The following is a 25,882-nucleotide window of genomic DNA, read 5'->3' on the forward strand; positions in this document are numbered from 1 at the left end:
TATAAATTTGGAGCCAAATTTTGTCCCAGTGCTGCTGCCATTAAAGCATAAAAGTAATAAGTCAGTTCAAGTCAGCAATGGAATTATTTTCTGGTTTGCCTCCACACCAGGGCACACAGAAAATTAAGAAAAATTTCCCTGTGTAAGTCAATTATTATTAGCCATGTTTATTACAGTAATACCAAAGGAACAACTACATCAGGACCACATTGTGCTAGACACTGTGCAAACACAGAGGTATAAATAGTCCTTCCCTTAAGAGTTTACGATTTAAATAGACAAAATGGAGAAATGTAGTGAATACTCTTCCTCTTGCAAGAATTTTCAGCACATACAGTATTTCTATGGAGTGGCGTGAGTAGAGCTATAGAAGTTTTCACCAGCTGAGGATAAGTCCCTATACATGCTGGAGATTTCTTTTTAAAATGTTGGAGGTTTTATTGATGTTTACAAGATCACATTGCCATGATTTCAAGAAAATTTCAAGCATAATAGAATGTTACAGCTAGATTCAAACAACGTTAACCTTCAGAAATATAATATGGACCTACTTATTGATAAATTTAAACGTTATGGATATCACCTTCCAAAGGAACAGAAAATACTCCCAACTTTCCCCAAACTTTTGTACCTTCTAATTTTTGTGTAATGTTCACCTGACATAGCAACCCATGACATCTCTTTTTTTGTATACTTATTTGCTGGAATTTAAAAATGCTTGTTTGTTTGTGAATTTTAAGTTCTCCCAGTTCAGCAGAGTTCTTAAGCATATGTGTCACTTTTATTTATGTGAGTAATCCTTTTGGTTTCATGTGATTAAAGTTAGTGATGCTCTTAAGTATGCTATTGAACTGGGACCTCAGTAGCCTTTGAGACTCAGAGTCCAGTCCTTGTGTACATTAAGCTCCCATTGATTGTTATAGTGTAACTTAAACTGGACTTTGAAGAACCCAAAGATTGAAGGATCACACTCCATATCCTGACTTGACATTTATGCCCAAATGTCCCTGTGTATCACACAGTTCAAAGGGGAAGGGCCAAGTTCTGCTTTCAGTTATGCAATGTAAATCTGGAGTACTGCCATTCAAGTCAGTGGAGTTACAAAAGATTTAAATTGTGTAGTTAGGAACAAAACTTAGTCCTAAGAGAGAACACTTCTGTCTTTTCATTGTCAAAAATACAATGTATGGGTTCATATAGAATATGTAGTTGCATATAGATTTGAGGCATCATTCTGGGTGACACAAATGGCTGAATCTAGAGAGGAAGACCAAATCATTCTTCTAGTCCATCTCTTTACCTGTTCAGTACTGTCCCCTGCTGTACATTCATTCTTGCTTTATTCAGTCTCATTTTAACTGTGCCAAGGGATGGAGTTTCCACTATTTTCCTTAGGAAACTTTCACAGCCTAATAGCTCTCACTGTCAAGTAGCTTTTCCTGATATTCAGCCTTTCTTAAAGCATCCGAAATGTCAAACATACAGAGCAAAGTAACTCTGGTTTGTGTTTTGACCATGTGAAACACTCAGTTCTAGTTCAGCCCCAAATCCCAGAGAAGTTAAACCACAACTGTAGGGTAAATGTGTCTATTAGAGCTGGAAATCTCAAAGAGCATAAGTGAAATAGATTTTTGGGCCGAGAACAACGTACACATTATTAATGTGTGAGAGAGAGAGAGCTACAAGCCACTTCAAGCCCCAGAACCACCATTTTTCTGTTTCTAGCTCATTTTTATCTGGCTCATCCCACTTTGCCTTCCCATGCTGCACTGCAGAAATCAAAGGAACTCAGAGCTCTTTGGTGCTGTTTCAGTGACATGTTGAGATCAGCTGAGATATGTAGGGGATGTGGATATTTGTTTTACTCTCAAATTTATTAAGTAAATTATGATGGCTAGGGGAGCAATACTGCGTCTGTTGAAGTCAATGAAAAAACTCTCCTTCACTTCTGAGGTGTGTGTGCATGCACTTGTTGTGTTTTTTTTAAACATTCTTTGTTATTTTATGTCTTATCTGCCAGGACCTGGGTAGGTGGGATAGGGATGAAGCAGAGAAAATGCCCTGAATTAGGGATAATATGACAGGATTTATTTTCTTTTAACTAACTAAAATATGGATATGCCAAGGTAATTTATCAGTAGACAACTTCTGTGGTGAACAAAGAACAGAAAATCTGTTGATTAAAGCACATTTTCAGAAAAGTAAGACCTAAAATGTATGAATAAAACTATTTTCTTTAAATATTTATGTACTTTAGCTTTTGGAAGTGATCTTTCCTTTCTAGTAAAAGTATATATCAGACTGACATTTGCTATATACCTATGGGATTATTCCATTACATGAAAGTGAATTGTTTGGTAATTACCAGTAAGTGAGACAAGGTGAGGTGAGGTAATTTCTTCGATTGGACCAACTTCTGTTGGGGTGAGAGATGAGCTTTTGAGCTCTGTGTAAGTTTGAAAGCTTGTCTCTCTCACCGTCAAAAGTTGGTCCAACAAAATATGTTACATCGCCCACTTTGTCTGTCTAATATCCTTAGACCCACACATCTACAACAACTCTGCATATTCCAGAAAGGGAGGCATTCCTACAGCATTATCAGCAGCTACATGCAGGCAAATGGTTGGCATTAACTTACTCCACAGGTTTGTTTTGCAGCTTCCATTTTTGGAAGAGAAGGACATTAAGGGAGTGAGTTTGGCAGAGATGGAAGAGGTGGCAGAGAAGTCCAAAAGACACAGAGACCTGGAAAGCAGGAAAACCAAATTCCATGCCACACCCACATCATGAATTCCATAATGAAGTGGCACACATCATAAGTTTAATGATGCTTGTAACACAACTTGGAAAATGCCTTGAAAACCTATTTTGGAACAATAAATGCACCTCATGAACACTGGAGGATGGTTCTTATTTCATGTGTTTGGATCCTCTTTCTGAGTCAACTAAGCCATCAGATTTCTAAAGGACACTGTTAGGGACACTCAAATTTCCCTTCCTACAAGAACGTTAAAGTCCATCCAACAGCTCTAAGAACGCAAGAAGTAACTACAGAAGCTCACAGCGGTGTGGATTGATTTTAAATTATCATTTAAATCAGCAGTCAGGAAACTTCGATTTAAATAGTTGATTTTAATCTTGTCTTGCGTTAGTACTCATTAGTTATCTTCCTAAAAAAAGGTTCAGTTCATGTTGATTTGCAATCACATATAGCCTTTGCACCTAATATGCGGCTACTTTTTTTTCTTGCTAACCAATAGGATACACTACATCTATGCACAATTATTTAAGCAACTATATAGCTTAATTTACTAATTTTCACATTTTATTATGTTAGTGGTGGTGCATGATACATTTCTTATATATTAGGTGATTTGTTTTCTTTACTCAGGATTTGTGTCGAGCAGCATTTGGGTGAAAACTGGAATTCAATTAAAATATATATAAACCAGCATTTTTTAAATTGTGTGTTAGCCAAGTAAAACTACCTTCACTGTGCTGGATATGTTAAAGAGAAAAAGTAAGTTTATCAAAACATATTTTGTATTGAAAACTATCTGATTACTGTAATTAAAGAAAGGAAGTGTTAACTTTAGTTAATCAGTTGATGAATTGTTTCTAGTCATGATGGCCCAGATGTTTAAATACATTTAGGTGCCAAATTGAAGATAGGTGGCCTAGTGGGATTTTAAAAGTAGTTCCTAAAAAGCTTATGTAAGGTACCTAACTCCCATTGAAATCACTTGTTTTTTATTCATTGTTTGGAAAAGAAAACAAGCTTTCCTGCTTTTTTCAACTCTCAGTAGGTTTTTTCAAGGATGAACTAGGCCAAATGAAGAAAATATTCTCTGCAGCTACTATTTAAGTTGAAACTAACACTAATTAAGGCAAAAGCTTTTCTATGCAACAGAAACTGAAAGTCCTGACATTTGGAAAAATGTGATACCAATATTTGCTCCATTGTAAAGATTGCAAATAACATAGATGCTTGACATTGGGACATATTTATAAAGCTTGCATTGAGCTCAAAAGGTGTCTTCCCCCTGGTTCTGTATATAATTAAAAGAGCAATACTCATTAAAATGTGGAGATCTTGATGTAGCACTTTATTTATTTAAATTATTTTAATACATTATCATAAGATTAGGGTGAACATAGGTTGTCATACTTTCAAATGTAATTTTAAACATGTTTATTTTAAAAAAGGAAAATGTATTTAAATAAAATAAAATATATATGTTGGATTTCTTAAATCTGATTTTTAAAAAAATTTTATAAGCAATTTCACCCACCTTGCTCACAGTAGCAAAATACGGGGAAACTGGAAAACAAAGAAAATAAATCCCAGTGCTCTGTATCAATCCCAACACCATCCTCAGAACATACAAATGCATTAACCACTAAACACTAACCCCATGTGGTGCAACACAAATTCAGTAATATGCATATTATCTCACTCTAACGTAACACATGACAACATCACATTACACATTACAATGTGTTTCCAGGGGTGTGAGACTCATTTTGAAATCTCATACTACAGCACCTCTGCAGTTTGAAAACCATACAGGCACGAAAGGGCTGTGGTGTTCTCCCAACCCCTCCTCCATACAATAAACTAGGTTGATATTATGTGATTGTAAGGGAGGGGAAAGGAGCTTGTTCTCACACAAGGCATCTTCATGTTAGTGTATTTGAATTCTATATTTGAGTCACTGAAGACCCAAACCATATATATATATACATATATAAGATGTATTTGTGCATACACCAAGTAGGTGCTGCCACCTGGCTATCAAATGGAGGTAGGTGGTGGTAAAATGCATGAGTTAATCTCCTAGAAATGCAGGTAAGCAATCTCATAATTTCTATGTGTTAGGATGATTTGGCTGAGAAACTTATCCAGGAGCACAAAAGATCCCTGATGATAAGGGGATAACAACATATGTAAGTACAATCCTAGAATACAGCCTTTAGTGTTAATAGAATATTTTGTAAGAATCTCATTAAACTGTAACTAGAATTTACATATTGAACAATACTAAGCTAAATCTTTCCTTAAGGGACAAAAATGAAATGTAAACCTGCCTCCTGCCAGACTTTACATATTCCCTTGAAATAATTCTCTTTTTGATATTAGATGTGAGCCACCATGCTCCTTTTTTTTTCCCTCACCACCCAACTGCATTATTTATACACTTTGGACCTGCAATTCCTTGCCGTGTATTTTGTGAGGTCCTTCCAACTTGAATACATCTAAGGCCATAGCCTTTCTGATTTTGTCCCTACATGCTTGTGCTATTCTTTTATACTCATCCATAGCAATTTGTACGTTTCCACTTTTTATAGGCATCCTTTTTGATTTTCAGTTCAATGAAGAGCTCCTGATGGAGCCATATTGGCCTTTTACAATTATTGCTCTCTCTCCTTTGCATTGGGTAGCTCAAGGGTTCTCAACCTTTTTCTTTCTCAAGCCCCCCACATATAGTTGCCAACTTGCTAATCGGACAAAACCGAACACCCTAGCCCGGCTACTGCCCGAAGCCCCACTCCCACTCACTTCATTTCCCCCTCCCTTGGTGGCTTACTCTCCTCCACCCTCACTCACTTTCACTGGGCTGCAGCAGGAGGCTCCGGGATGGGACATAGAGTTGAGGTGAGGAAGAGGGTAAGGGCTGTGGCTGAGGGTGTGGGTTCTGGAGCGGGGCTCAGGATGAGGGGCTTGGGGTGCAGGAGGGAGCTCCGGGCTGGGGAGTGGGGATGAGGGATTCGGAATGTGGGAGGTGGCTGCAGGTTGAGGCAGAGTGTTAGGATTTGGGAGGGGGTATGGGCTGTGGACTGGGAGTGCTGGCTCTGGGATGAGGCCGGGGATGGGGGGGTTCAGGATGTGGTAGGGGGCTCTGGGCTGGGGTAGGGGGTCGGGTGCAAGAGGTGTGAGAGCTCTGGGCTGGGGATGCTGGCTCTGGGGTGGGGCCAGTGATGAGGGGATTGGGGCGAAGGAAGGGGCTCTGGGTTTTCGAGGGGGCTCACGGCTGGGGCAGGGGGTGGAGCTTGGGGTTGGCGTGTGGGCTTAACTCGGGTGGCTCCTGGACAGTAGTGCAGCAGGGCTAAGGCAGGCTCCCTGCCTGTCCTGGCACCATGCTGCACCTCTGAAGTGGCTAGCAGGTCTGGATCCTAGGCAGGGGGCCAGGAGGCTCTGCATGCTGCTCTTGCCTCAGGCACCACTCGCCCAGCTCCCATTGGGATTGAGGAGCTGGTGCTCGGGGAGGGAGAGTGCGTGGAGCCCTGTGGCCCCCCTGCCTAGGAGCTGGACCTGTGGCTGCTTCTGGGGTGCAGCACAGTGCCAGCCAGGACAGGTAGGGACTAGCCTGCCTTAGCCCTGCAGCACCACTGACTGGACTTCTAATGGCCTGGTTGGCAGTGCTGACCAGAGCTGCCAGGGTCCCTTTTTGATGGGGTGTTCCAGATGAAAACCAGGCATCTGGTCACCTTACCCCCACGACATGCTATAAAAACTCCAGGGGCCAGCGGGGGTTTGGGGTTTGGGTTGGGGGGAGGGCTTAGGCATAGGTGTAGTTTGACTTCTGTTTTGGGTGGGCAGGGGCCAGCGGGGCTCGAGCCAGCTCTGCATGGCAGGGTCTGGGAGGGAGTGCCACCTCCACCCCCGACTCATCTCAGAAGACCACCCAAGGGAGGGGAGCACAACCAAAAATTATAACTCAAAGGTGGGGGGCTCAGCTCAAAAAGTTTGAAAACAGATCAGGGTGCAGGGAGGGGGTACCTAGGGGCTGTGTTCAGGCAGGGGGGTAGCTCAGAGTGAAGGCGGGGGCTAGCTAGAGGCTATGTGTGGGCAAGGGGGTAGCTCAGGGAGCTGTGTGCTGGGAAGGCTCCCCTTCAGTCCCTGTTCCCCAAGGGCTTTGCCAGCCAAAGAGCCGGGTCCCCTGCTTGGGGGGCTCTTACCAGCGGTGTGAGCAAAGGAGGCTGGGAGCTGAGAAGCAGCTTCAACCCCCTGCATGAGCAGGAGATGAGGGAATGCCATGGCTGCCTACTCCATGGCACCAGCCAGAGCAGCAACTGTCCCGCATTGCCCGGCTCTGGCTTCCCGCCTCTGACCGGGCAGGGGGCGAGGAGAGAAGGAGGGATGTGTGCGTGCGTGTGTGTGTGGGGAGTATGGAGCTGCCCCAGGACTGCCCTGCTCTCTTTCTGGGCGGGGGGGGAAAAAACCCCGTGTCCTCTCATCTCTGCCCATGGGCTCAGGGCTTCAGTCACATGGGGGTGCCAGGGATCGGGGCTTCAACCCCTCGGCTCCTGGCTCCAGCCCCGCAGGAAATGCAGGGGCTTGGGGTTTTAGCTGTGGGGCTTGGACCCCATGAAAGAATTTGCGGACCTCCAGGGGGCCAGGGACCCCCTGTTGAGAACTTCTGGGATGGCTGACAGTTTGCATTTAATATTGTCACCTTGAGAAACTGTCAGTTCTCCTGCACTCCTTTATCCCTCAGATATTCTTCCCATAGGACCTTACCTACCAGGTCTCTGAGTATGGTAAAGACTGGTCGTTTTAAGTCCATTGTTCTTTTCCTGATGCTCTCACTCCTTCCTTTCCATAGAATAAGGAAAACTATCATTTCATGATCACTTTCATCCAAACTGCTTTCTGTCTTCCTCCCTGTTGGTCAGAATCGAAGTCTAAAATGGCTGTCCCCCTAGTTACTTGCTCCAGTTCCTACAACAACAAGTTGTCCCCGATATCATCCAAGAACCTTGTAATAACCTTAGTCCCAGATTTGGACCTTAGCGTCCAAAATATGGGGGTTAGCATGAAAACCTCCAAGCTTAGTTACTAGCTTGGACCTGGTACCTGCTGCCACCACCCAAAAAATTAGAGTGTTTTGGGGCACTCTGGTCCCTCTGAAAAACCTTCCCTGGGGACCCCAAGACCCAAATCCCTTGAGTCTCACAACAAAGGGAAATAATCCTTTTTCCCTTCCCCCCTCCAGATGCTCCTGGAGAGATACACAGACATAAGCTCTGTGAATCCAAACAGAGTGAATCTCCCTCTCTGTTCCCAATCCTGGAAACAAAAAGTACTTTCCTATTCCCCCAGAGGGAATGCAAAGTCAGGCTAGCAATCCAACACACAAATCTCCCCTTGATTTCTTCCTCCCACCAATTCCCTGGTGAGTACAGACTCAATTTCCCTGAAGTAAAGAAAAACTCCAACAGGTCTTAAAAGAAAGCTTTATATAAAAAGAAAGAAAAATAAGTACAAATGTTCTCTCTGTATTAGATGATACAACACAGGGTCAGTTGCTTAAAAGAATATTGAATAAACAGCCTTATTCAAAAAGAATACAAATCAAAGCACTCCAGCACTTATATTCATGCAAATACCAAAGAAAAGAAACCATAGAACTTACTATCTGATCTCTTTGTCCTTACACTTAGAAACAGAAGACTAGAAAGTAGAACTACTTCTCCAAAGCTCAGAGAAAGCAGGCAGCCAGAAAACAAAGACCTTAGACACTCAATTCCCTCCACCCAAAGTTGAAAAAATCCGGTTTCCTGATTGGTCCTCTGGTCAGGTGCTTCAGGTGAAAGAGACATTAACCCTTAGCTATCTGTTTATGACAAACCTACTGGGTATTTTTTGTGTTTTGCCATGTTACTTTACCAACAGATGTCTGGATAGTTAAAGTTCCCCAGATCTTGTATTTTAGATATTTCCGTTATTTGTTATAGAAATGCCTCATCCACCTCCTAGTCCTGATTTAGTGGTCTACAGTAGACTCCCTACCAATACTTTGCCCTGTTTTTTCCCTTTTATCTTAATCAAGAGACTTTCAGCTAGTCTACCTCTCACCTCCTTCTGTACGTCAGAGCAAATATATATATTCTTGATGTATAATGCAACACGTCCTCCCTTTTTTCCCTGCCTGTCCTTCCTGAACAAGCTGTTACTCATTATACTAATATTAGAGTCCCAACAAGTCTCTGTGTGACCAATTATGTCATCATTTAGCTTATGTACTAATACCTCCAGTTCTTCCTGTTTATTTGTTTCCTACATTCTTTGCATTTGTGTATAGACATCTAAGATGTTGAGCAGATTCCCCCACTGATTTCTCTGTTGTTGATCCTAATACCTTGTTGTAATTTTCCATTTCCCCCGAACATTTAGCTCTGTGATAAGGTCACCTTTTTATATACATTGCTGTGGCTTTTATCCTCTGCCTCCTTTGAACCTTGTTTAAAGCCATCCTTGCTGGGTTGGTGTCTGAAGATACCCTTCTCCTTTTTGATCAGGTGGTCCCCATCTCATCCCAACAGTCCTTCTTCCCAGAACAGCATCCTGTGCTTAAGGGAGGCAAAGCCCTCCTGTCAATACCATCAGTGCAGCCAGGTATTCATCTCCAGGATGCATGTCCCACTCCCTGTGCCCTTACTCTAAGCTGGGAGGATGAATGAGAATACCACTTGTGCACCTGACTCCTTCACCTTTGCTCCCAGAACCCTGTAATCCCTAGTGATCTTCTCAGCATCATAGGGCAGTCTCACTAGTGTCCAAATGGGTGAGCATCATGGGGAAGTGGTCGGAGGGATGGATGAACCTCAGCAATCTTTCCATATCATCTTGAATGCAGGCTCCAGGTAGGCCACACACCTCCCAGGACATCAGGTCAGGTTAACAGATGGGTTCCCTCATCACCCTCAGAAAGGAGTCCGCAACCACCACCACCATGCTACATCTCCTTCTCTTGAGTGTGGTGGCCATGAGCCTCCTAGCCTTGGCAGCACATATTTCCTTTTCTTCAGCCGTCATGGGCTGCTTCTCCTGTTTCTAATACACCTTATTGGTTCTTATCCTTGATGGATGGGGGATCTGGATGGGGGATGGAGCACTGTCTGCTGCCCAAGCTGGCCAGCAGCCAGTCTCCTCCCTCAAGAGCAGCTGGTTCTCCTTTCTTGTTTGGCACTGCTGTAGTCTTCTCTATTTGCCTAGCATCCTCCATCCTGGACATCTCCATGTGCATCCTGTCGATGAAGTCCTCATGCTCCCAGATACTAAGCAGATGAGCCATCTCCTCCTGCAGCTCTCTTACCTGCTTCCAACAGACACCTCTCACACGGGTGGCTCCCCCAATACGGCTTTCTTTGGCAGGGACATGCAAGCCCCCACAGGGTGCAGGTAGAGGAAGAGCTAGTAGTGAAGGGGCAGTGCGCTGTTTTCTTCCCATTGCGGGTTATTCCATATAGAATACCTGCAAGTAAAAGAGGGAAAAAACCCAACCCTACCTCCTCTCTTTCCTTCACTGGTGAACTCAACTGACTAACTCCCTTAATCTTCCAGCTGCCTGAGCAGCTGAATCAGAAGACTAAAAATTAGGATTTAAAATACCAATCACAATAAGAGGTTTAGTGTCTAAGAAGTATAATTGAGGTTGGGAAATTTATACATACTGCATATGAGTTTTAGTGAAGAGGAAGTCGATTTCACAGTTACATTTCAAGGGTGTGAAGTCTTCCTGTGAATTAGGCCCACAGTGTGCTCCATCTATTTCAACTATCAAGGTTACTGAACTTCAGATACACTTTTCCTACTGCGTTTACAAATCAATTAAGTAAGAAGAACAAAGCTTTTTTACATGCTGCCGAAGTAATACTCATTAAATTTTGGATTAAGGTACAAAGACAATTGCTTCTAAAAATGGATTAAATTAATTGCTGTCTTGGTTTCTTTTGATCTTCTTTACATTACATTATTCTTGTTGGGTTTTTCTCCCCCTCATGAATTTATTGCTGTTCCAGAGACTACCATGCATTACTGATTAAAACAATATTTTTATGAATAACTTTGCCTGCACTCTGCCATCTCCAAAAACAATAAGCTTGCATGAAGGAAACAGATATTTAAGATAGGCAATGTCTTCATTTACTAAATGCCTTTATTAAGGCTGCTTTTAAGAGGTAATGTTGCCAAGTTGGTAGAATATAGTATTGGGATTCACTCTGGACTCAAAGAACATACTCTTCAGATATGATTCCACATGTTTTGTGCACCCAAAACCTCCAATGATTTTGGGTGCATAAAAATGCAGCACTGGACTATGTGTCTCAGTTTCTCAGTCTGTAAAACTGGGACTGTATAGCTATTTTACAGGGCGAGCAGTGAGGATTAATTAATGCTTGTACTTTGAAGATATAAGGTAGGCTATGTGGTATAACTGGTAAGTAATAATTACTGTTGAAGATATAATGAAGTTGTCTTAAGCATTCCAATTACAAAATTTTATATAGAAGCAATGTCTTAAAGTACAAAGAGCTGTTTGTTTTAAAGCTCAATTGACTCTCAATAGACAACTAATGCTTTGGAAATGAATATTATTCTAATATTGGAAATTATGGAGAGCAAATTTGTATATTTAGATTACAAATTACCTTGTATTCAGTGCAAATTCCAGAATAAGCACTTTGTCCCCCCTTTTAACTTTTTATTTTCCTGAATATAAGTGGACACCTCTCAGTTCAGCACATAAGTGCGCATTCAACACTGAGAAGAGTCATTTCAAGAGATGCTTCTGAGAATATATTATTCAGAAGTTACAACCTCTCTCAACAAAATTGTTTTAAGTTACAGTATTTCCGAGGTACAATCTGACACTGCAGTCTTTAATCAAGCAAATCACTCATTGATATCAGTGGGATTTTTACCTGAGCTGTGATGACAGGATTGGGATCTTAGTGCAAAAGTAGTTTATATGTCACAAAGAGAGCACATAGATTTCTGTGCACACTGCTGTTTAATTTAAAAATACATGTAGCCCAGTAAACCTTGCATAGTATATTTCTTGGTTCTTTATGACACTCTGTTCATTGGTGTAGATAATTGATTGGTCCAGCAAGGATTAGATTCCCTGCATGTTTTTCTCATGCATCAGATAGAAGAAGGGAATTGCCATGGGAAGGGGGAAGTTAGGGAGCAAAGCCAAGCTCTCGAAGCATCTTGGTCCTTCTCCCTTGAACGTCCTATATGGGACTCCAGTTAGGGAGTGGTGAGAGTCTCTCATTTTGACAGGGTGTCATGGTATAATTCCCCACTCTGAACCTTAGCATCCAAAAGATGGAGTACCAGCATGAATTCCTCTAAGCTCAATTACCAGCTTAGTACTTGTAGCGCTGCCACCAACCAGGAATTCCAGTGCCTCGTACACTCCAGTCCCCCCCCCCCCAAATCTTGCCCGGGGACCCCCCAAGACCCAGTCCCTCTGGATCTTAACACAAGGAAAGTAAACCCTTTCCCTCACCGTTGCCTCTCCCAGGCTTCCCCTCCCTGGGTTACCCTGGAAGATCACTGTGATTCAAACTCCTTGAATCTTAAAACAGAGAGGAAAATCCACCTTCCCCCTCCTTCTCTCTCCCCCTCCCAGACTCTCCCTGTGAGAGAAAGTGATCCTAACACAGAGAGAAAATTAACCTTTCTCTCCCCCTTCCCTCCTTTCTCCCCACCAATTCCCTGGTGGATCCAGACCCAGTCCCCTGGGTTCTCACCAGAAAAAAAAACAATCAGGTTCTTAAACAAGAAAAGCTTTTAATTAAAGAAAGAAAAAACAGTAAAAATTATCTTTGTAAATTTAAGATGGAATATGTTACAGGGTCTTTCAGCTATAGACACTGGGAATACCCTCCCAGCCTAAGTATACAAGTACAAATTAAAATCCTTTCAGCAAAATACAAATTTGAACTCCTTCCAGCCAAATACACATTTGCAAATAAGAAAACAAACATAAGCCTAACTTGCCTTATCACCTAGTACTTACTATTTTGAATCTATAAGAACCTGTATCAGGGAGATTGGAGAGAAACCTGGTTGCACGTCTGGTCGCTGTCAGAACCCAGAGAGAACAACAACCAAAAACTAACAGCACACACAAAAACTTCCTTCCCTCAAGATTTGAAAGTATCCTGTCCCCTGATTGGTCCTCTGGTCACTTGACAGCCAGGCTCACTGAATTTGTTAACCCTTTACAGGCAAAAGAGACATGAAGTACTCCTGTTCTATTAACCCTTAACTATCTGTTTATGACACAGAGGGATGGAGGAATTGGGGGCAGAGCAGTGATCCAGTGAGGTGGTTTTGTTGTCAGGGGACAATACTGATAACCTCAAACCCAAGGACAAGAATGGATGAGGTAAGGCTGAGTCCTGCTCAGGATTTGGGTGGAAGTGGAACCTAAATGTGTGGGCAAAGGTGAGGTGCTCCTTTGGTAGGCTCTCAGTTCCTCAGATGCAAGTCAGTTTAGTGGATTTTGGTTAAGGGTAGCCAACTGTCCCCTTAGTCTGGTGTCTTATTGTAAAGAATTTACTGCAATGAAGCAGGTGTTGTTGGGAGGTCTATTAGCTATTTAGAGTAATATCATTACTGCCATTATTGAGCCATATTAATTTTTATCCATGTCTGCTTGTCTGTCATGCCCAGGTCAATCAGAGTAGTAATATGGCCAATGTATGTTAACAGCCTTTGATTTTTTTTTCTTGGAAATATTTGATAAACTTAGTATTGAAATAGGAAATATTTAGCTTGGCGCTTTTGGTGATATTTGGATTCTCTGGAAATATTTCTAGAATGGGATTGGGATTCTTATGTTATGTTTCAAATGCGGTCACTCATGAAATTATCCAACAATTCCAAATCAGCAGAAGTATCCTGCACATCAGACACATTTTAGGTCATGGAATATAAGCCCCTATAAATATCTGTTCTTGACTGAAACTATTTGTTCTTGATAAGATGTGCGAAACAAAAAGATTGTGGTAATATTTGGATGTGCAGTAATATGATATTTAGATTTACAATAATGTAAGATAGAATTTGGGGCATAATTTCATTTGTACAACTGAATATAATGTACATTTGACTTTAGTCATAGTACACTACTGCATATTTAAATAACTGGACATACTATAAAATATCAAAATAATAAAATATGATCCAAAGTAATTCATGTTCAGATACATGAGAGATAACATTGTTTTTTTCTTTCATTGAATTATTAATAACAATAATGAGTCACACAATTGAATTGCAGAACAGTTAGTAATTACTGTAGGCTTTTAAGACTGAAGTCAATGAGAGACTTTCCATTGGTTTCTCTGGACATTGGATCAGGTCATTAATCTTCAAAATGTGTTACAAACATTAATCTTCACAAACCCAGGAAAGATAGACACATATCATTATTCCCATTTTACAGATGAGGGGAGACTTAAACAGAAGTGACTTTCTCAAAGGCTAGAGGAAGTAGCTACTGATAACTAAAACTAAAATATCAGAACCACAGGAAGCTTTGGAACTGAATCCAAACTTTATGGTTCCTACCTGTGATCTGAGTCCATTAGTACTTCATACAGAAAATACTGATTCCCCCTGGTCTGGCTGATCATTCAGGAAAATCCTAAAAACTCAGATGACTTTTGTTTCTTCCCCCCTGGTCTCTAAGTGATTATATGGGAAATGGGTGATGGTTAGTGGCAAGACTCATCAGACTCTTTGTATCTTGATCTCCTAATTCTTCTGCTGTTAATATGATTGATAAAATTCATCTGTCATTATGCTTAGTACCAGGAATCTGGCAAAGGGACAATATCCATTAATCCGAGTAATGTCATCCGATCCCATATGATTCATTAACACTTACCACTATGCGTTGTGTCATCTTTGCAGTTCATCACAGTTTTTCTTTTAATATCTGAAAAGCAGTCAACTCAACTTTGCCTAATTTTTGGGTGCTCATGGAAGCATTTTTAGAAGGTTTTGCTTTTTGTTTGGTTCTGTGATTGCTTAACATTCTGCATCAATGATTTTATTGCACAGACATTTTGGCATTTTATTCATTATCACTTTGGTTCTCATGCCAGATTGTTGCAAGAACAGTATTTGATGCCAGGTGCCAAACAACCTTTGTCATTCCGCTGAATGTAGCATTGCTTGTGTTCCACAGTCAAAAGATTACAACCAATTCTTGTGAACATTTAAAAAAAAAAACCCTCAGTCATCTCATGACCACACATAATTTGGCAAGGACCAAGAGTACTTCTGAGACTGTACCTTCACTCAGTATGAGAGGAGTAATGCTTCACATTACTCAACAACATCATCTCTGGCTAATTAAGGGCTGCTTTTAATTAATGGGTTCTGAAACCAGAGGTATCCAGTACTCCTAGGCTGGAAGCATGGTGGCTGTGGTGTGGAGACAAATATGGTACGACGTAAGGCTCCACAAAGATACAAAAGTGTCTTCAAAGTTTAAAATTTTGCTTATAAATATCTATGTGCAATACCCTGACCCATATGTTTACCTGAATTGTATGTAGGATGATCACTCTGAGTCATGCTTTCAAAGATCCAGTGGAAAGAACATGACACAGACCTGTAAATCCTAATTAATTAAAGAATGATTTATGTTAAATTATTATATATTTGCAGGATAAAACATCTGTAATTCTTGATGCACTAAATTATTTTAAACTTAGCAATGAATTCTTAATTTGCTTTCAGAAAGAAAATTAAAGCTTAATCATAGAATCATAGCACTGGAAGGCACCTCGAGAGGTCATCTAGTCAAGTCCCCTGCACTTGTGGCAAGACTAAGTATTATCTAGACCAGGGCTTCTCAAAGCTGATCCGACGCTTGTTCAGGGAAAGCCCCTGGTGGTCCCAGGCTGGTTTGTTTACCTGCCGCGTCCGCAGATTTGGCTGATTGTGGCTCCCACTGGCCACGGTTCACCGTCCCAGGCCAATGGGAGCTGCGGGAAGCGGCGGGGGCCAAGGGATGTGCTGGACGCCCTTCCTGCAGCCCCCATTGGCCTGGAGCGGTGAACTGTGGCCGGTGGGAGCTGTGATCGGCCGAACCTGTGGACGCGACAGGTAAGCAAATAGGCCCGGACTGCCAGGGGCTTTCCCTGAACAAGCAGCAGCCTGACTTTGAGAAGCACTGATCTAGACCTTTCCTGACAGATGTTTGTCTAACCTGTTCTTAAAAATCTCCAATGATGGAGATTCCACAACCTCCCTAGGCAATTTATTCCAGCACTTAACCACTCTATCAGTTAGGAAGTTTTTCCTAATGTCCACCTAAACCTCCCTTGCTGCAATTTAACCGCATTGCTTCTTGTTCTATCCTCAAAGGTTAAGAAAAACAATTTTTCTTTCTCCTCCTTGTAACAACATTTTACATACTTGAAAACTGCTATCATGTTCCCTCTCAGTCTTCTGTTTTTCAGACTAAACACACCCAGTTTTTTCAATTTTTCCTCATAGGTCATATTTGCTAGACCTTTAATAATTTTTGTCATTCTTCTCTGGACTCTCTCCAATTTGTCCACATCCTTCCTGAAATGTGGCACCCAGAACTGGACACAATACTCAAGTTGAGGCCTAATCAGTGCAGAGTAGAGTGGAAGAATTACTTCTCGTGTCTTGCTTATGACACTCCTGCTAATGCATCCCAGAAGGATGTTCACATTTTTTTGCAACAGCGTTACACTGTTGACTCATATTTAGCTTGTGGTCCACTATGACCTCCAGACCCATTTCCGTACTACTTCTTCCTAGGCAGTCATTTCCCATTTTATATGTGTGCAACTGATTGTTCCTTCCTAAATGGAGTACTTTGCAAATGGAGTCCTTACTGAATTTCATCCTATTTACTTCAGAACATTTTCTCCAGTTTGTCCAGATCATTTTGAATTTTAATACTATACGGCAAAGCACTTGCAACCCCTCCCAGTTTGGTATCGTCTGCAAACTTTATAAGTGTACTTTCTATGCCATTATCTAAACTATTGATGAAGATATTGAATAGAACCAGACCCAGAACTGATCCCTGCAGGACCCCACTTTTTATGCCCTTCTAGCATGACTGTAAACCACTGATAACTACTCTCAGGGAACAGTTTTCCAACCAGTTTTGCACCCACCTTGCTTCATCTAGGTTGCATTTACATAGTTTGTTTATGAGAAGGTCATGCAAGACAGTATCAAAAGCTTGACTAAAGTCAAGATATACCATGTCTACCGCTTCCCTACTATCCACAAGAAAGCTATCAGGTAGGTGTGACATGAATTTTTTTTTTTACAAATCCATGCTGACTGTGACTTATCACCTTTTATATTCTGGATGTTTGCAAATTGATTGCTTAATTATTTGCTCCATTATCTTTCCTGGTACAGAAGTTAAGCTGACTGGTCTGTAACTCCCCAGGTTTTCCTTATTTCTCTTTTTATAGATTGGCACTATATTTGCCCTTTTCCAGTCTCCTGTCTTCCATGACTTTCCAAAGATAATCGCTAATGGCTCAGATATCTCCTCACTCTGCTCCTTGAGTATTCTAGGATGCATTTCATTGGGCCCTGGTGACTTGAAGACATCTGATTTGTCCAAAGTAATTTTTAACTTGTTCTTTCCCTATTTTAGCCTCTTCTGATCCTACCTCATTTTCACTGGCATTCACTATGTTAGACGTCCAATCACCACCAACCTTTGTGGTGAAAACCGAAATAAAGAAGTCATTAAGCACCTCTGCCATGTCCACATTTTCTGATATTATTTTCCCCTCTTCATTGAGTAACTGGCCTACCCTGTCCTTGGTCTTCCTCTTGCTACTATTGGATTTGTAGAATGTTTTCTTGTTGCCCTTTATGTCTCTAGCTAGTTTGATCTCATTTTGTGCCTTGGCCTTTCTAATTTTGTCCCTACATACTTCTGTTATTGTTTATATTCACCCTTTGTAATTGGACCTAGTTTCCACTTTTTGTAGGACTCTTTTGATTTTTAGATCATTGAAGATCTCCTGGTTAAGCCAGGGTGGTCTCTTGCCATACTTCCTATCTTTCCTACACATTGGGATAGTTTGCTCTTGTGCCCTTAATAATGTCTCTTTATAAAACTACCAACTGTCTTCTATTGTTTTCCTCTTAGACTTGTTTACCATGGGTTCTTATCTGCCAACTCCCTGAGTTTGCCAAAGTCTGCCTTTTGAAATCCATTGTCTTTATTTTGCTGTTCTCCCTCCTACCATTCCTTAGAGTCATGAACTCTATCATTTCATGATCATTTTAACTCAAGCTGCCTTCCACTTTCAAATTCTCAACCAGTTCCTCCCTATTTGTCAAAATCAAATCTAGAACAGCCTTTTTCCCCTAGTAGCTGTCTCCACCTTCTGAAATTAATTTTTTCCCCAATACATTCCAATAATTTATTGGATAATCTGTGCCCTGCTGTATTATTTTATAACAGATGTCTGGATAGTTGAAGTCCCCCATCATCACCAAGTCCTGAACTTCTTCCTGGTTAGGTGGTCTGTAGTAGATCCCTACCATGACATCACCCTTGTTTTTCACCCATTTTATCCTTACTCACAGACTTTCAACAAGTCTGTCTCCTATTTCCATCTCAACCTCAGTCCAAGTGTGTACATTTTTAATATATGGCAACACGTCCTCCCTTTTTTCCCTGCCTGTCCTTCCTGAGCAAGCTGTACCCTTCTATACCAACATTCCAGTCAGGCGTATTATCCCACCAGGTCTCTGTGATGCCAACTATGTCATAGTTGTGTTTATTTAATAGCATTTCGAGTTCTTCCTGCTTATTCCCCATACTTCTTGCATTAGTTTACAGACATCTAAGATACTGATTTGATTTCCTCCCTCCCCTAGTTCTATGTTGTGTCTCCTTTATCCTCATCATTCCTATGTATTCCACTGGAATAATCATCATTATATTGTACTGAGTTTTGGTGATGAAACAGTACATCCAAAGCAACAGTAAATCTTGGAAACGGTGCAGGATTTTTTAAAAATAGTTTTATTCATTCTCCTAATTTGCTTGGGTTTTGTCTAAATAAAAATGAGTAAAACAAACCTGCACATGTATAAATCAATATGCTCTTTCTCTCTAATTCTTTTGAGTTGTCTCAAATATACTCATGTTGTTCTCTTCCAGTTTCTTTCTGTTACCAGGTTAAATTATTCACTTGTCTCCTCCCTTTTTTTTAAGCCAGAAGACCTCAGTGCAGATTGTAGGCCTTATTCATTACAAGTTACACATCCCTGTTCTCAAAAGCTCTGGCATAATTTGAGAAAGCCCCTCGTCATTCTCAGCTAAGCTTTAAAAGAGAAGAGGCCAGATCCTCAGGTGAGTAAATTGACATACTTCATTGAAGTCAATGGAGATATACTCATTTATAAGAGTTGAACATTTGGCCCCTAATAGTTTACTTAAACACCATTAAGATGTTCTGTATTTTTACATTTCATTTCCCATCATTGCTGATTAACAAGATATTTGAAATTTCCTTATAAAGTTGGGTTTTTTTTCCTTTTAACCTTTTGGAATGTGTTTTCCCATCATTACTGTAAGAACCATCCCCAGAAGATGAGAACGTTGGTAATAACTTTAGACATGTCAAAAGATGACAGTGTAAGTGCCAAAGAAGTTCAGTTACTATGTATTGTGCTGCAGCGTCACGAGTGGCTAAAAGTCCAGTTCTCAGGGGCAGGCCTTGCCACGGTTGGGGTGCAGGAGTAAGGTGCAGAGTCAGAAAATAAAACCAGCGCACTACTAGTGCTTGAGGCCTGCTGCACTCTTCTCTTTCCAAATCATCTGTCTTTGGCTTCATTGATTTCTTGGGGCAGCACAACCCTCCAGTATAGCCTGTTGCTGGCTGCCTCTTCCCCATTTCAGTGTTGATGTTGAAAATTTTCAAATCCATCTTGCAAATGGCCATGAACCCAAGTCTTGGAGCGTTGGCCTGGTTTTGACATTACAGTCCTGGAAACCCCATTTCACTGGTTCTAGTTAAATTCCTTAAAAGATCTCCCTGAAACCTTGTACTTTTCAATATTAATGTCCCAGAGTGGTTGGGTGACCATGATTAATGAATATCCGTAAGTGGGACAATGTAGAGGGCATATCAACACCTATGCACACAGCTATAAATGATATTTGTAAGTACTGTAAAATCTTGTACAATAAAGGACTCTCCTGTGACAAGCAGGATTACAGCCTAAATGAGAGTTTCATAGAAAAAGTTGGGTGGAAGAGATTGAAGGACTAATGATTATTTAATGCCTCAACTACCGGAATGAATGGGAAGCACTGAACTTACTATGGTGCTCAAATCAGTTGATTCTAGCACTCAGTCCTGTAAAGCATTGAGCACTTTGGCTCAGATCTTGTAAAGCACTTAAGCAAATGCACAACTTTAAGCACACAATAGTCCTGTGGATGCCAAGTCGCTCTCCTTTATTTTCCTGTTCAACTTCCTCCTCTCCATTCATCCTTATCTCCTGGGGCTCCATTCCCTGTCATCTCCTTTGATTAATTCCCCTCTTCTTTGAGTTTCTTTCCCTACAAGGCTAACGTTCTCCCTCAGCCTTCCCACCTGGTTATTATCCTGCATCTCTCTCTCTCTCTCTCTCTGTCTCTCTGTCTCTCTCTCGTTTCCATAGCACTACTGGCTGGCTCAGTTGAGAATGTCTGGCAGCTGAGCTGACAAGAGTCATGTTGTGTAGCATTTGGGCAGGAAGGCAGAGAGAATAAGGGAGCAAGTACACAAGCATGTCAAAGGACTTGTAGAACACAAGAGCTAACACTCTCCCCGTAGAAGGGGATGGGATGCGGGGGGCAGTTGTGGGTGGGGGGGGGAGAGCACATGGCTTTTTACAGTCCTTTCACACAGCAGCAGTACTCATACGCTGGCAGTTGGGTCCCCTTCCCACAACTTCATAACTGCAGTTATGGAAAGTGTGTGGGAGAGGAATGAAAAAAGCACACTGCCTTCCAAACATCTTCTGAAGTGGACATGGGCAGAGTTGAAAGACCGCACTCAGCATGCTGCCTTCCCCACATGGAGTCATGTGATCTGCTAGTATTCTGCACATGAGAGAAGAGCTCTTGGATACCTCCAGTTCCCCACCCTACAGGAGTCTCCCTCCTGAGGCTTTGGTAAACTGCAGAGAAGGATTTAAATGTCCCTGATCTCTGAGATCATGTCCTGAATTTATAGCAATGAATAAGGGCCTCTGTGAAGGTGAAAATGGGTTTTCTGGGCTGCAACTGGCTGAAATCCTTCTTTCAGACAGCCGTTGTAGTAAGAGCCATTTATAAATCACAAGGCTGTAACACATAGGCCTACAGGCCTCAAGCCTGTATGACTATTAGCTTAGCATAACTAAGGCATAAACCAACTATTGTACTGGTGACCCCTTTCACATAGCAAGCCTCTAAGTGTGACCCCCCCCATATAAATTAAAAACACTTGTTTATATATTTAACACCATTATAAATGGTGGAGGCAAAGCTGGGTTTGGGGTGGAGGCTGACATCTCGCAACTCCCCATGTAAAAGCTCATGACTCCCTGATGGGTCCTGTCCCCCAGTTTGAGAACCCCTGGCATAAAATGACAATGTAGGTAGTTATTAGATAAGTTGTATTTAACCAGTAGTTAGACATTAAGTCACAAGATAAGTATTACAGTAAACAAGAGTAGTAAATGATGAGAATAGGCAAAGTGAGGCACCGCAAAAGTGTACTTTTGGAATTTTAGGGAAAATTTAAAAGAATGTTGAGCTTAACTGAAACTTGCGTGTACTAACTGCAAGTAGTACCATGCCAACTAATTGACATAAATGCTAATGAACATGATGTAAAGGACTAATTGACCTACTGAAGATAGAGACACAAATATTACTGAGGGGTGACAGTACCTATAAGGAAGAAAGTTTGAAACCATTATTGAATATGTATAAAATATGGTGGCCATGTAGCACAACATCCTATAAAAATTAGGACCCAACCTGAGTGCAATGGGATATGTTGGAGACGTTGGTTCGATGACTACATGCGGATTGCCTAACACAGCGGTTCTCAAACTTCATTGCACTGTGACCCCCTTCGAACAACAAAAATTGCTACACAGCCCCTGGAAGGAGGACCAAAGCCTGAGCCCACCCAAGCCCCGCCAAAGTGCCCTTCTCATACCTTTTGTATCTTGCTTGTATCAGCCGATCGCAGCTTCCACTGGCTTCAGTTCACTGTCCCAGGCCAATGGAGACGGCGGGAAATGGCGGCCAGCACATCCCTCAGCCAACGCTGCTTCCCGCAGCCCCCATTGGCCTGGGACGGCCAGTGGGAGCCGTGATCAGCCGAACCTGCGGATGCAACAGGTAAACAAATTGTCCTGGTCCGCCAGGGGCTTACCCTGATGGGCCGCGTGCTAAAGGTTGCCAATCCCTGAGCTAGCTGAATCTACCTGCCAGCGTGACCCAGCAGTAATTACTGACTCTAAACGCAAGGTTTTATCATTTGACTTTAGGGTGACTTAGAACAAAGAACACTTCATCCCTATACAGAATTTGAATCTGCAAACCTTCTTAGACCCTTCCTAAGAGACCAAGCATAGGTATTCCTTAGGTTTCTGTTACCTTGATTTCTAAAGCCCAACTCCTCAAAGGTATTTAGGCACCTAACCTACATTGAAATCAGCGGGAGTTAAGTGCCTAAATACCTGTGAGGATCTGAGCCTAAGTGCCTTGAGCTTCACAGCGTATTATATTAACCATGGTAGTCAACTACAGGATGCCATAATTCTGGTTTAATAAGCAAATTTTAGACCTTGCTAAAATGCATGAGAGTGTATTGCTTATTAGTTTATAACATTTATAAGTTCCTGCTGGATGTGGAGCTTTGTCAAATGTTTTCTGACAGTCTAAATAACCAACATCTTTGACATTTACTACATCCTCTTTGCCAGGCCAGACAGTAATAGCCTCAGTAAAGTCTGAGTTACTGAGGCATGACCTGAAACAATATTAGCTGTCCTTGATGAAACTCTGCATTTCCAGATTTCATCTACCCATTCACCCACCACATGATCCCTTATAATAGTCTTCTACGACTTCCTCTACAACTAGTGGGAAATGAACTGACTGGTAACTCCTTGCTGCATGTCTGGTGGGCTCCACTTCAGTCTCTTGAAATGAGTGAACTAAATATACATTTGCATTACACTTTCTTCACTGACTATGCTTACTTCATTTAGCACTTGCAGGTGAATAGTGTCTCGTTCTGGTCTCTTTATCAGTTTTAAGAAGAACAGTCCAGTTAATTGCCAGTTTAGGCATTATCTGCCTGTTCCTTAATTCCTCACTTTCATTCCTGCATGTTGAGTCTTAGGCAAATGTCTGTTCTCTTCAATTTTAAAGATAGGTACAGGAATAATTGCTGTATAGCCTTCCTATTCCTTTGCACTCCATCACCTTTTTCTCCTGTCAGTTGCTAAGTGTATAATTATACTTAAAATATCTTTTGGTATTAGTTGAGATGCTCTGCACTATTTGATGCTCATTTTTCAATTTGGCTTCCTCACGTATTTTTGATTGCCTCGGGCTCTTGTTATAATTTACATAATCCTCCTGTTTTCCAGGTCCTCCTTAGTTTTTAATGCTATCATTTTATCCTGGATAGGTGTTTTCCTCCTACTTTGCTGCCTCACCTTGGCTTCTGTTCTCATTTGTGACATGTACTGTAGATACAAGCATACATTGTAATATCCTTTCTTTGCTACTCTTGATTTTTTGGATTCTATTTAAGTCACATCAATTTTCTTAGGATCACTCCTTCAGAATCTACCTTTTTAAATGATAGGGAATATAACCCCCCGCCCCCCGCATCTTGTTAGATAAGCTTTGCCATTGTTTTATAGGTAAAGGAGCTTTGCAATTATTTTTACAGGCCCTATATGCAGGCCTCAGGCTTTAACTAAACCAGTGCTACTTAAGAACAATTTGTTTATCAGCATACTAAGCACTTAGGTATGAAGAAATGGGGTATGCAACACTGACAAAAGAGGAACTGGGAGGAGGACAAGGGGTCCCTTGAGTGCCGGCTTAGCTTTAGGCAACTACAGTGTAACAAATATTGCTTACTTAGGTAACCACAAAGAGGGGTCACAGAATGACCAGCGCAATCACTGCCAGAACACATGAAACATGTTGAAATAGCTTGCTGGTTTGCAATATTTTATACCAGATACAGTACACATGAAACATGTTGAAATAGCTTGCTGATTTGCAATATTTTATGCCAGTTATGGTAAAATATTAATCTTAATTTGCAGTGTTAGCAATATTAACCCAAATATGGGCATGCTTATATGTGACATTTTGCGGTTTTAACCTTTATAAGCTTGGTGAAAATTGTAAAGGGCAGAGCAGCCTACCTCTTGTGTGGGATTATGCTGTCTCTCCCTGTATGCATACTTGTAAACTTGTAGTCTTGTTACAGCAGTGAAGGTGCCTCAGGCTGTCTGATCCAAAACCAACCGTGTGGTCAATTTTCCACTACATAAAAGTCCATTATTTTTGTGTTTGTTTCCTTTGAAAATGTTCTGATGAATATCTTGGGTATATTATACATGGCTTGTTTTCTAAATCCACAATAGTCTATAAGGAAACGCTACCTCTTCTTAGTAATTCATTCTTATTCCAGGGGGGAAAAGTATAGTCATTATGCATTAAACTTTCCCAGTGCCTTAAATCATTAAACAACATTAGCTACATGGGGGTTACTGCAAGAACTGAGGTAAAGTCATTTAAGGCAAAATTGAAAGGTTTTAAGCAAGATAATTTTAAAATATCCTGGTAACAAGTATGGTATAAAATATATATTTCCTCCCTGTTGAAAGCAGGGTGTTCTCCTGGTAGGAAGCATGGACTCAGTTGCCATTGACTTGTTTAGTCATTTTTACCAATGCAATATGTGTAAACTGCTACCATTAAGATATAGAAGCATTAAACCCCTTTTTGTTCTCTTCGCACTATTGCTGAGTGCACAAAATGCAGCGTAATAGTGAATCTGTCCCTAAGGATCATACCCTAGCATCCCAGTTTAGTTGTGGGATATTTATCTTGAAATACATATTAAATTCAGAAAACATGCAAATGGAACAACCCAAACCACAAAACTGCAGGATCTGCAGAGGTTTTCACACCTGTGGTTTTTCTCTTGTTCCTGATATTCAGGTGATGGGGGATTTCAGTGAAACATTTGCAGTCAACATTGTGCCTGTGAGCACAGGTAGACAAAATGGGCACTGATGTCACCAGAGGATCAGGGCTTCAGTAAGATTTGCTAAACTCCTAGCAGGTGCTATTGAAGATGCTCAGAAAAGACTTATATCTGAAGACTCAAACACATAATCTAAAATTTGCTCAGTCCCCAAAACATGGTGGCTGCCAGAGACCAATCAAGGGAAATTTTAGCCCCAAAGCTAATGTTACAGAATATTATAAGCACATGGAAACAAAGGATTGTAATGGAACCTGCTTTCCCACCTCTGGGTACAGCTTCAGTGTGCAGTTGCTCTAATGCTTACTGCTCTGCAGTCTTTCTTCTTAGTGCTACTACTATACTGATAGAAGTACAAACTTGCCCTCGCTCATGTTTTTCTTTCTGTGAAGGTGGAATAAACTTTCTATCCTCGCCCCCCCCCCTTTGTATTTCTTTCTGATTCTGTCACTTTCACTGTCAAATGAATTCTTTGTCATGAATTATTGATGATTTATTTTGTATCCCTACTCACCAAGTCCTGTCGTATAAAAAGAATATTCAATGTTTGCCTGTCCAACTGCTCACTTCTCTGATGCCAGCTTAACTCTCAGCCATCTACAAATCCCATGCTTTCCCTCACGAGTGGCTTCAGTAGCTCATTAGTTATTCATTTTATCCTTGACAGATCAAAGCTTCCATCTATGAACTATGAATTAACGGAATATATCTTCAGCTCAATTTCCTTAATCTTACCTTGGAAAACACCTCTCTCTTC

At 41.3% G+C, this 25,882-nt stretch overlaps 1 protein-coding gene across 3 annotated transcripts in view; it reads left to right on the forward strand.

Annotated features, from left to right (window-relative positions):
• Positions 1-25,882, forward strand: part of NLGN1 (neuroligin 1) — a 596,937-nt gene that overhangs the window by 55,774 nt on the left and 515,281 nt on the right. Inside the window, exon 2 of one of the 3 annotated variants that reach the window (XM_050965861.1) lies at positions 13,087-13,187. The exons of 1 other annotated variant lie outside the window; for it this stretch is intronic. The gene's annotated coding sequence lies outside the window, so the exon portion shown is untranslated. Of the gene's footprint in view, positions 1-13,086; positions 13,188-19,113; positions 19,191-25,882 lie in introns of those variants that run through there. One more of the 3 variants, XM_050965862.1, reaches the window with a different exon arrangement.

This window comes from Gopherus flavomarginatus, chromosome 8 (genome assembly GCF_025201925.1).
Source record: "Gopherus flavomarginatus isolate rGopFla2 chromosome 8, rGopFla2.mat.asm, whole genome shotgun sequence".
Classification (NCBI taxonomy): domain Eukaryota; kingdom Metazoa; phylum Chordata; order Testudines; family Testudinidae; genus Gopherus; species Gopherus flavomarginatus.